This window comes from Mandrillus leucophaeus, unplaced genomic scaffold (genome assembly GCF_000951045.1).
Source record: "Mandrillus leucophaeus isolate KB7577 unplaced genomic scaffold, Mleu.le_1.0 Scaffold54, whole genome shotgun sequence".
NCBI lineage: Eukaryota > Metazoa > Chordata > Mammalia > Primates > Cercopithecidae > Mandrillus > Mandrillus leucophaeus.
In genome coordinates, this window is record NW_012105808.1 from 2,097,340 (window position 1) to 2,104,941 (window position 7,602).

The following is a 7,602-nucleotide window of genomic DNA, read 5'->3' on the forward strand; positions in this document are numbered from 1 at the left end:
CGTGTGCCTGTAATCCCAGCTACTTGGGAGGCTGAGGCAGGAGAATCACTTGAACCCGGGAGGTGGAGGTTGCAGTGAGCGGGGATTGTGCCACTGCACTCCAGCCTGAGGGACAGAGCAAGACTCCGTCTCAAAAAAAAAAAAAAGTGCTGGGCACGGTGGTTCACGCTTGGAATCCTAGCACTTTGGGAGGTCAAGGCGGGTGGACCACAAGGTCAGGAGATCGAGACCATCCTGGCTAACATGGTGAACCCCCCCACCCCCGTCTCTATCAAAAAATACAAAACATTAGCCGGGTGTGGTGGCGGGCGCCTGTAGTCCCAACCACTAGGGAGGCTGAGGCAGGAGAATGGCGTGAACCTGGGAGGTGGAGCTTGCAGTTCACTCCAGCCTGGGCGACAGAGCGAGACTCCGTCTCAAAAAAAAAAAACAAAAAAACAAAAAAACACAAAAACCCGTGCAGAGGGTGACTTCTCTATGAGCTGAGCAAGCCGTCCCCCCACCGCTGCTTCCTGTAAACCGGCTCCTAAGCCGGGCGTGCGTTTGCTCTCCTGACGGCACAGGAAGTCAGGCTCAGAGAATTCCAGCTCGGAGCAGCCTCTGGCGGCTTCCAGGCAGTTCCACAATGAGGAGGCTGCGCTTTTCCAGTCTGCTCATCAAAGCAGACCCAGCCTTGTGTGGCGCGGCGTGCCGTGCCGTGCCGGGGTGAGTCAGGCCCCCGGGAAGGTGGCCTTGAAGGCGGGAGGGGCGGCCGGCCTGCAGCAGCAACGTGAGAACAGAAGCAGCCTTCATCTGGCTTTAAAACTTCCAGAACCAGTAGCTTTACAGCTCACAGAGCTCCTGGACTCTTTCCTCCTGGGGGCCTGGCAATCCCCCCTTCACCCCTCCAAACCTCTGCCTGCCACGAAAAAGGGAAGAAAAATAAACCCCAAGCACCAAAAACAGCAGCCAGATTTGGCGGGAGGGGAAACAATGCTTGGAGTGGAAACGTCAGCCCTTCACCGTGGAGGGATGACTGCTTCTGAGAACACAGTGTTCAGAGACAAAAGAGACAGGGTGTTATGTTTAGAGAGGAAACGATCCAAACCCAAACAAAACAGAACAGTAGTTTGGGAGAGAAGAGAAGGCTCCGAGGCACTGCGAGGAACAAGTTGCCCTCGTACCGTGGCTGGGGCAGCTGGGTTTGCAGAGAGCTGTGTCCCCGGGCACCTGCATTAATGTGCACATCTGCACACCTGCTGTGGGCATGAGGGCCTCAGCCATGCCCACCCCCGGGAGCCATGCGGACCTCCGTGCATGTCACAGAAGCCCCTGAGGACAGTGTACGGTGGCGCGATCTCGGCTCACTGCAACCTCCACCTCCTGGGTTCAAGCAATTCTCCTGCCTCAGCCTCCCGAGGACCTGGGGTTACAGATGCCCCCCTGCCCCCACCATGTCCAGCTAAGTTTTGTATTTTTGGTAGAGATGGGTTTTCATCATGTTGGCCAGGCTGGTCTCAAACTCCTGACCTCAGGTGATCTGCCCGCCTCCGCCTCCCAAAGCGCTGGGATTTTAGGCACGAGCCATCATGCTGGGCCAACAGTGGCTCTTAATGGGGGACGGGGGTTGATTCAGCCTCACCAGGAAACCCTGGGCAATGCCTGGGACATCTATGGTTGTCGGGGTTGAGGGAGCGCCTGGCATGGAGTGGGTGGAGGCTAGGGACGCTGCTCAGCAACCGTAAGTGCCCAGGACAGCCCCACCCCAGAGAAGGATCTGACCCCACTGTCCACAGTGCTGAGGGGGGAGACCCTGAGTTAATTATTTAGGGAAAATGGGGTTCAATCCCCATCCACACCAGAATAAGCTCCCAATGGGGCAGACAGTGTGAACCAGGGGGACCTCCAGCTCCTGGGATTCACCTCCTCTCTCCCTCCCAACTCAGTGTGGATTTCCTTGTGTGCAGCCTCCTGGGACCTCAGCAAGGCAGAGGATCATGGGATGCAGAGTCTCTTGAGGGTCCATGGAATCCTCTATCTCTGGGGGTTTCACCTAGAGGTAATTCTGCCCCCCAGGGGCCCCTGGGCGATGTCTGGGGACATCTGTGGTTGTCATAACTGGGGGGTGCTCCTGGCCTGGAGTGGGTGGAGGCCTGGGACACTGCTCAGCACCCTGCACTGCCCAGGACAGCCCCACCTCGGAGAACGATCTTGCCCCCATGTCTACAGGCCTAGGGGACCCTGGTTTAGACTCTGCAGAAAGGTGCACACATAGGCCAGGCGCGGAGGCTCATATCTGTATTCCCAGCACTTTGGGAGACCGAGGTGGGTGGATCATTTGATGTCAGGGGTTCAAGACCAACCTGGTCAACATAGTGAAACCCCGTCTCTAATAAAAAAATTCTAAATTAGCTGGGCATGGTAGCGCATGCCTGTAATCCCAGCTGCTCAGGAGGCTGAGGCAGGAGAATCGCCTGAACCTGGGAGGCGAGGTTGCAATGAGCCAAGATTGCACCACTATATTCCAGCCTAAGCAACAAGAGTGAACCTGTCTTTAAAAAAAAAAAAAAAAAAAAAAAAAAAAAAGGCCAGGTGCAGTGACTCATGCCTGTAATTTTGGGAGGCCGAGGCAGGCGGATCACCTGAGGTCAGGAGTTCGAGACCAGCCTGGCCAACATGGTGAAACTCCCTCTCTACTAAAAATACCAAAAAATTAGCCAGGAGTGGTGGTGGGCACCTGTAATGCCAGCTACTCGGGAGTCTGAGGCAGGAGAATGGCTTGAACCCGGGAGGTGGAGGTTGCGGTGAGCCAAAATTGCGCCACTGCACTCTAGCCTGGGCAACGGAGCCAGACTCTGCCTCAAAAACAAAACAAAACAAAACAAAACAAACAAACGAAAAAGAAAGGTGCACACAGCTTCGAGAGCGGACACAGGCCATCAGGGTGAGAAGGCACAGGGCGAGGGTCAGGCGTTGATATGTGCCCTGGCAGCTGGGATGCAGACCCCCCCCATGCCCTGCCATGCTCTCACCAGGACGCCAAAGAGGCAGATCCACGCAGAGCCCCGGGAGCCCGACTGACATGGAAGCTTTAATACAAGAGACAGGTCTGACACTGGCTACAACTGCCGCCCCCTCCACAGAACCCCAGGTCCCCATCAGCACCCAGGGTCTACATGCAGAGACCCTGCACCCAGGATAGGCCCTTCCCCGCACCTGCAGCCCCTCCAGGGCCAGGTCACCCCAGCAAGGCCTGGGAGGGCAGCTGTGTGTGGGGCCTTCGTGCCAGCTCTGACCGTTAGTGGCTCTGTGACCTCAAGGCAGGGCCGTGGGGCCCAGGGCTGCAGTGGGGGGGCCTCTGCCACACGGACGGGAGGGCCGCACCCTGGCTGGAAAACAGCGCCTTGTGACTGTCCCTGTCAGTGCAGGCCCTTTGCTCCCAGTCTAAATCGGTCCCCGGGGCAGCTATATTTAGAAGGGGCTAAAGAGAAGGAATGAATGAGGTGCCCACGAGAAAGTGAAAAATAGACCAGCGGGGCAGGTCCCGCCGCTGCCTTCGGCCGGAGCTTGGAGCCTAAGAATGAGCCAGCTTGTTCAGACAAAGAGGCCGCGATGACAGAGGGTGACGTGCCGCCACTGTGGGTTTGGTCTCCGCGGTGACGGGAGCGGGAGAAAAGAAAAGCTGCTCTCTGTCCACCCGGCGGTGGGGTCGGCGGGGGTGGGGGATGACCACGGTCATGTGAGAGTTTGCAAGCCCGGGAACTGGGGCCGGGCCAGGACACTGAACCCCGTGGCTCCTGTCACTCCAGCTCTGGGCTTCCTGGCTGAGGAAATGCTGTCACCCTGGCCCCAGGCCAGGGCAAGGGGCCGCGCCGGCCTCGTGACGGTGGTGCTCGGGAGCTGAAGGGCAGGAGGGTTGGGAAGAGTCCACAGGGCAGTACCAGGCCTTTCCACCTCGGCACAGGTGGGTCTTTCTCCACTCAGGTCCCCCAGCAGACTCCTACACATCCTGCAAAGCCCCACCGATGTCATCCCCTCTGAGAAGCCCCTGATCGCAACCATCCATGCACAGTCAGGCTGCACTAAAACCCCTTCTCGGCACACTGGCAGCTCCCTGGACATTCATTGTGTAATGTGACATTGTGGCTGCTGCACATGACATGTTTCTCATTTCACAGCACCGAGCTCAGAGTCCAACATGCACCTTATGGGGTTAAAATCAAGGCACGGGCAGGGCTGGTCCCTCCTGGAGGCGCCAGGGCAGAATCCCTTTCCCGCCTTTCCTCTAGAGGCTCTGGTATCCCTCGGCTCGGGCGCCTTCCTCTCCCTTCACGAGACACAGCACAGCCTCTTCCAGTCTCCCTCTGACTCTCAGCCTCCTGCCTCCTCTCATGAGGATCCTGTGAGGTCACTGCGCCCTCTGGGTCATCCAGGGTGGTGCTCTGGCGACCGGGCGGGGGGGGGGGGTTCTTCACTCAATCCCATCTGCAGAGTCCCTGTCACCCAGGCTGGAGTGCAGTGGCCCGATCTCGGCTCACTGCAACCTCTGCCTCCTGGGTTCAAGCGATTCTCCTGCCTCAGCCTCCCGAGTAGCTGGGATTACAGGCACCCGCCACCACACCTGGCTAATTTTTGTATTTTTAGTAGAGATGGGGTTTCACTATCTTGGCCAGGCTGGTCTTGAACTCCTGACCTCGTGATCCGCCCGCCTCGGCCTCCCAAAGTGCTGGGATGACAGGCTTGAGCCACCACACCTGGCTGGGGCTGCGTTTTCATCTGGAGGTTCGCATGGGGCATTGTGAGCCTAAGCATGGGAATTTCAGTCTCTCCTCCAGAACCTTCCGGAGAGGCACCACTGCAGCTACCACGGCTGCAGCTACCAGGCACCAGGCACCAGCTGACCAGGAGGGAAGAACCACAAGGCTGCTGTGTCCAGGGTCAGCCAGCAGACCCGGGGTGAGGGTGGGGGTGACAGGGACGCCAGCACACTTGCTGTGCACAAAGTGCCTTGTGACAGTGAGTTCGTCTTGGCCTCTGTCCCAAGATGAGGTTTTGATGACACGCATGGAATTTCTAACAATGAGATGGAGTGTGTGGTTTTGCTCACGCTTACATCCCCTTTTCTTGTCTATCCAAATTCCATTACGCCTTTTCTTGCTGATGCAGAAACACCGCCAAGTCCTGGACTGCCCCAGGAAGTGCCGAGACCTCTCGCAGCTCTCAGTGGAAAGGGGAAATGTGGCTGCCTCGGGGCTGGGGTGCCCTGACTCTCAGAATCCTTGTGGGATGGGGGAAGAGGGTTTGGGTTGAGACCGGCTCACAGGAAGTGGGTAGAACGCAGGAGAAGGAGCTGCTGGGAGGCACCGTCTCATCCAGCCCCCGTGGCGACCCTCCTTGCTGGCTTTTTTTGAGACGGAGTCTTGCTCTGTTGCCCAGGCTGGAGCGCAGTGGTGCAATCTTGGCTCACTGCAACCTCCGCCTCCTGGGTTCAATCGATTCTCCTGCCTCAGCCTCCCGAGAAGCTGGGATTACAGGCACCCGCCACCACACCTGGCTAATTTTTGTATTTTTAGTAGAGATGGGGTTTCACTATCTTGGCCAGGCTGGTCTTGAACTCCTGACCTCGTGATCCGCCCGCCTCGGCCTCCCAAAGTGCTGGGATGACAGGCTTGAGCCACCACACCTGGCTGGGGCTGCGTTTTCATCTGGAGGTTCGCATGGGGCATTGTGAGCCTAAGCATGGGAATTTCAGTCTCTCCTCCAGAACCTTCCGGAGAGGCACCACTGCAGCTACCACGGCTGCAGCTACCAGGCACCAGGCACCAGCTGACCAGGAGGGAAGAACCACAAGGCTGCTGTGTCCAGGGTCAGCCAGCAGACCCGGGGTGAGGGTGGGGGTGACAGGGACGCCAGCACACTTGCTGTGCACAAAGTGCCTTGTGACAGTGAGTTCGTCTTGGCCTCTGTCCCAAGATGAGGTTTTGATGACACGCATGGAATTTCTAACAATGAGATGGAGTGTGTGGTTTTGCTCACGCTTACATCCCCTTTTCTTGTCTATCCAAATTCCATTACGCCTTTTCTTGCTGATGCAGAAACACCGCCAAGTCCTGGACTGCCCCAGGAAGTGCCGAGACCTCTCGCAGCTCTCAGTGGAAAGGGGAAATGTGGCTGCCTCGGGGCTGGGGTGCCCTGACTCTCAGAATCCTTGTGGGATGGGGGAAGAGGGTTTGGGTTGAGACCGGCTCACAGGAAGTGGGTAGAACGCAGGAGAAGGAGCTGCTGGGAGGCACCGTCTCATCCAGCCCCCGTGGCGACCCTCCTTGCTGGCTTTTTTTGAGACGGAGTCTTGCTCTGTTGCCCAGGCTGGAGCGCTGTGGCACGATCTCAGCTCACTGCAACCTCTGCCTCCTGGGTTCAACTGACTCTCCTGTCTCAGCCTCCCGAGTAGCTGGGATTACAGGCGCCCACCACCACACCCGGCTAATTTTTTAATTTTTTGGTAGAGTCGTGGTTTCATCATGTTGTCCAGGCTGGCCTTGAACTCCTGACCTCAAGTGATCTCTGCCCACCTCAGCCTCTTAAAGTGCTGGGATTACAGGCAGGAGCCACCGCGCCCGACCACCTCTGCCCACCTCCTCACCAAGCCCCAGCTTCTGTGACTATCCCCCAGGGAGGATGACCGTGGCCCTGCTGGGTTCTGAGGGGCCTGTGCCAATGAGCAGGTTGCCCGCACAGCCTGACGGACCACCAGCTGCTCTGTGGCCAGAGTCTCGTGACTCCAATCCCACTCTGCTTCTGACCAGCCCCTGGGCATTGCCGCATCTTTTGGTTGCCAAGCCTCAGTTTCCCCACCTATAAAATGGGGACAATGAGCCCTGCTCCCCAGGGATCCTAGGAGAACTGAAGGAATTGCAGCAGTGGACCTGGCCTGCAGGGGGCACGGGAGAGGTGTCTGCTGAGTCACTGAGTAGGGGAGCTGAGGACTGGGGAGGCGTCAGTGGTGGGGATAGCTGGGCTGCTGGGAACAGGGCCAGGGGACTTAGCCAGGGCTCGACGAGAGCTGCCTGATGTCATTGCTGGAGCTTCTTGTCATCCCTCCAAGCAGATGCTGCAGCACAGGGACCTAATCCCCACGGCACGTGGCCACGTGGCTGGCAGCTTGAGCCTGCAGCCTGGAGACACCTGAGCCCTGCCCAGGCAGCTCCGTGCCACCTGCCATCCAGCCGCGCTGCTGTTGGCCAGCACGTGCATGTCCCAGAGGACCAGGCTCAGGACGGGCTCCAGGGACCTCACACTGGCCGTCTGACCTCCTAGGTCTGGTCTCCCGGTCAGAAAACAGGAGGGAGGGCAGGGACTTCTCCGTGGAGAATATATTCATGGAGAGGGACATAAAAGGATCCAGACGAGACACCGCGGGCACGTGCGACCCCTCGACCATCGGCCACGTTTTAAATCATCGCTGTCTTCGTCGTCATCCTAAGTGTCAGGACTGTGGGGGCCGAGACTAGGGTGAGGCCATGAGGCACTCACCTTGGGGGCAAAATCTAGGCAATGCCAAAAAGCTCTGCCATGCTGGTAAATCATATTTTCATGCCATCTTTTATTATTTATATAAAAATA

At 57.9% G+C, this 7,602-nt stretch overlaps 1 pseudogene; it reads left to right on the top strand.

The window, feature by feature from the left end:
• LOC105552008 overlaps window positions 1-7,490 on the top strand; it is a 14,762-nt pseudogene extending 7,272 nt beyond the window's left edge.
• Window positions 7,491-7,602: the final 112 nt, after the last annotated feature.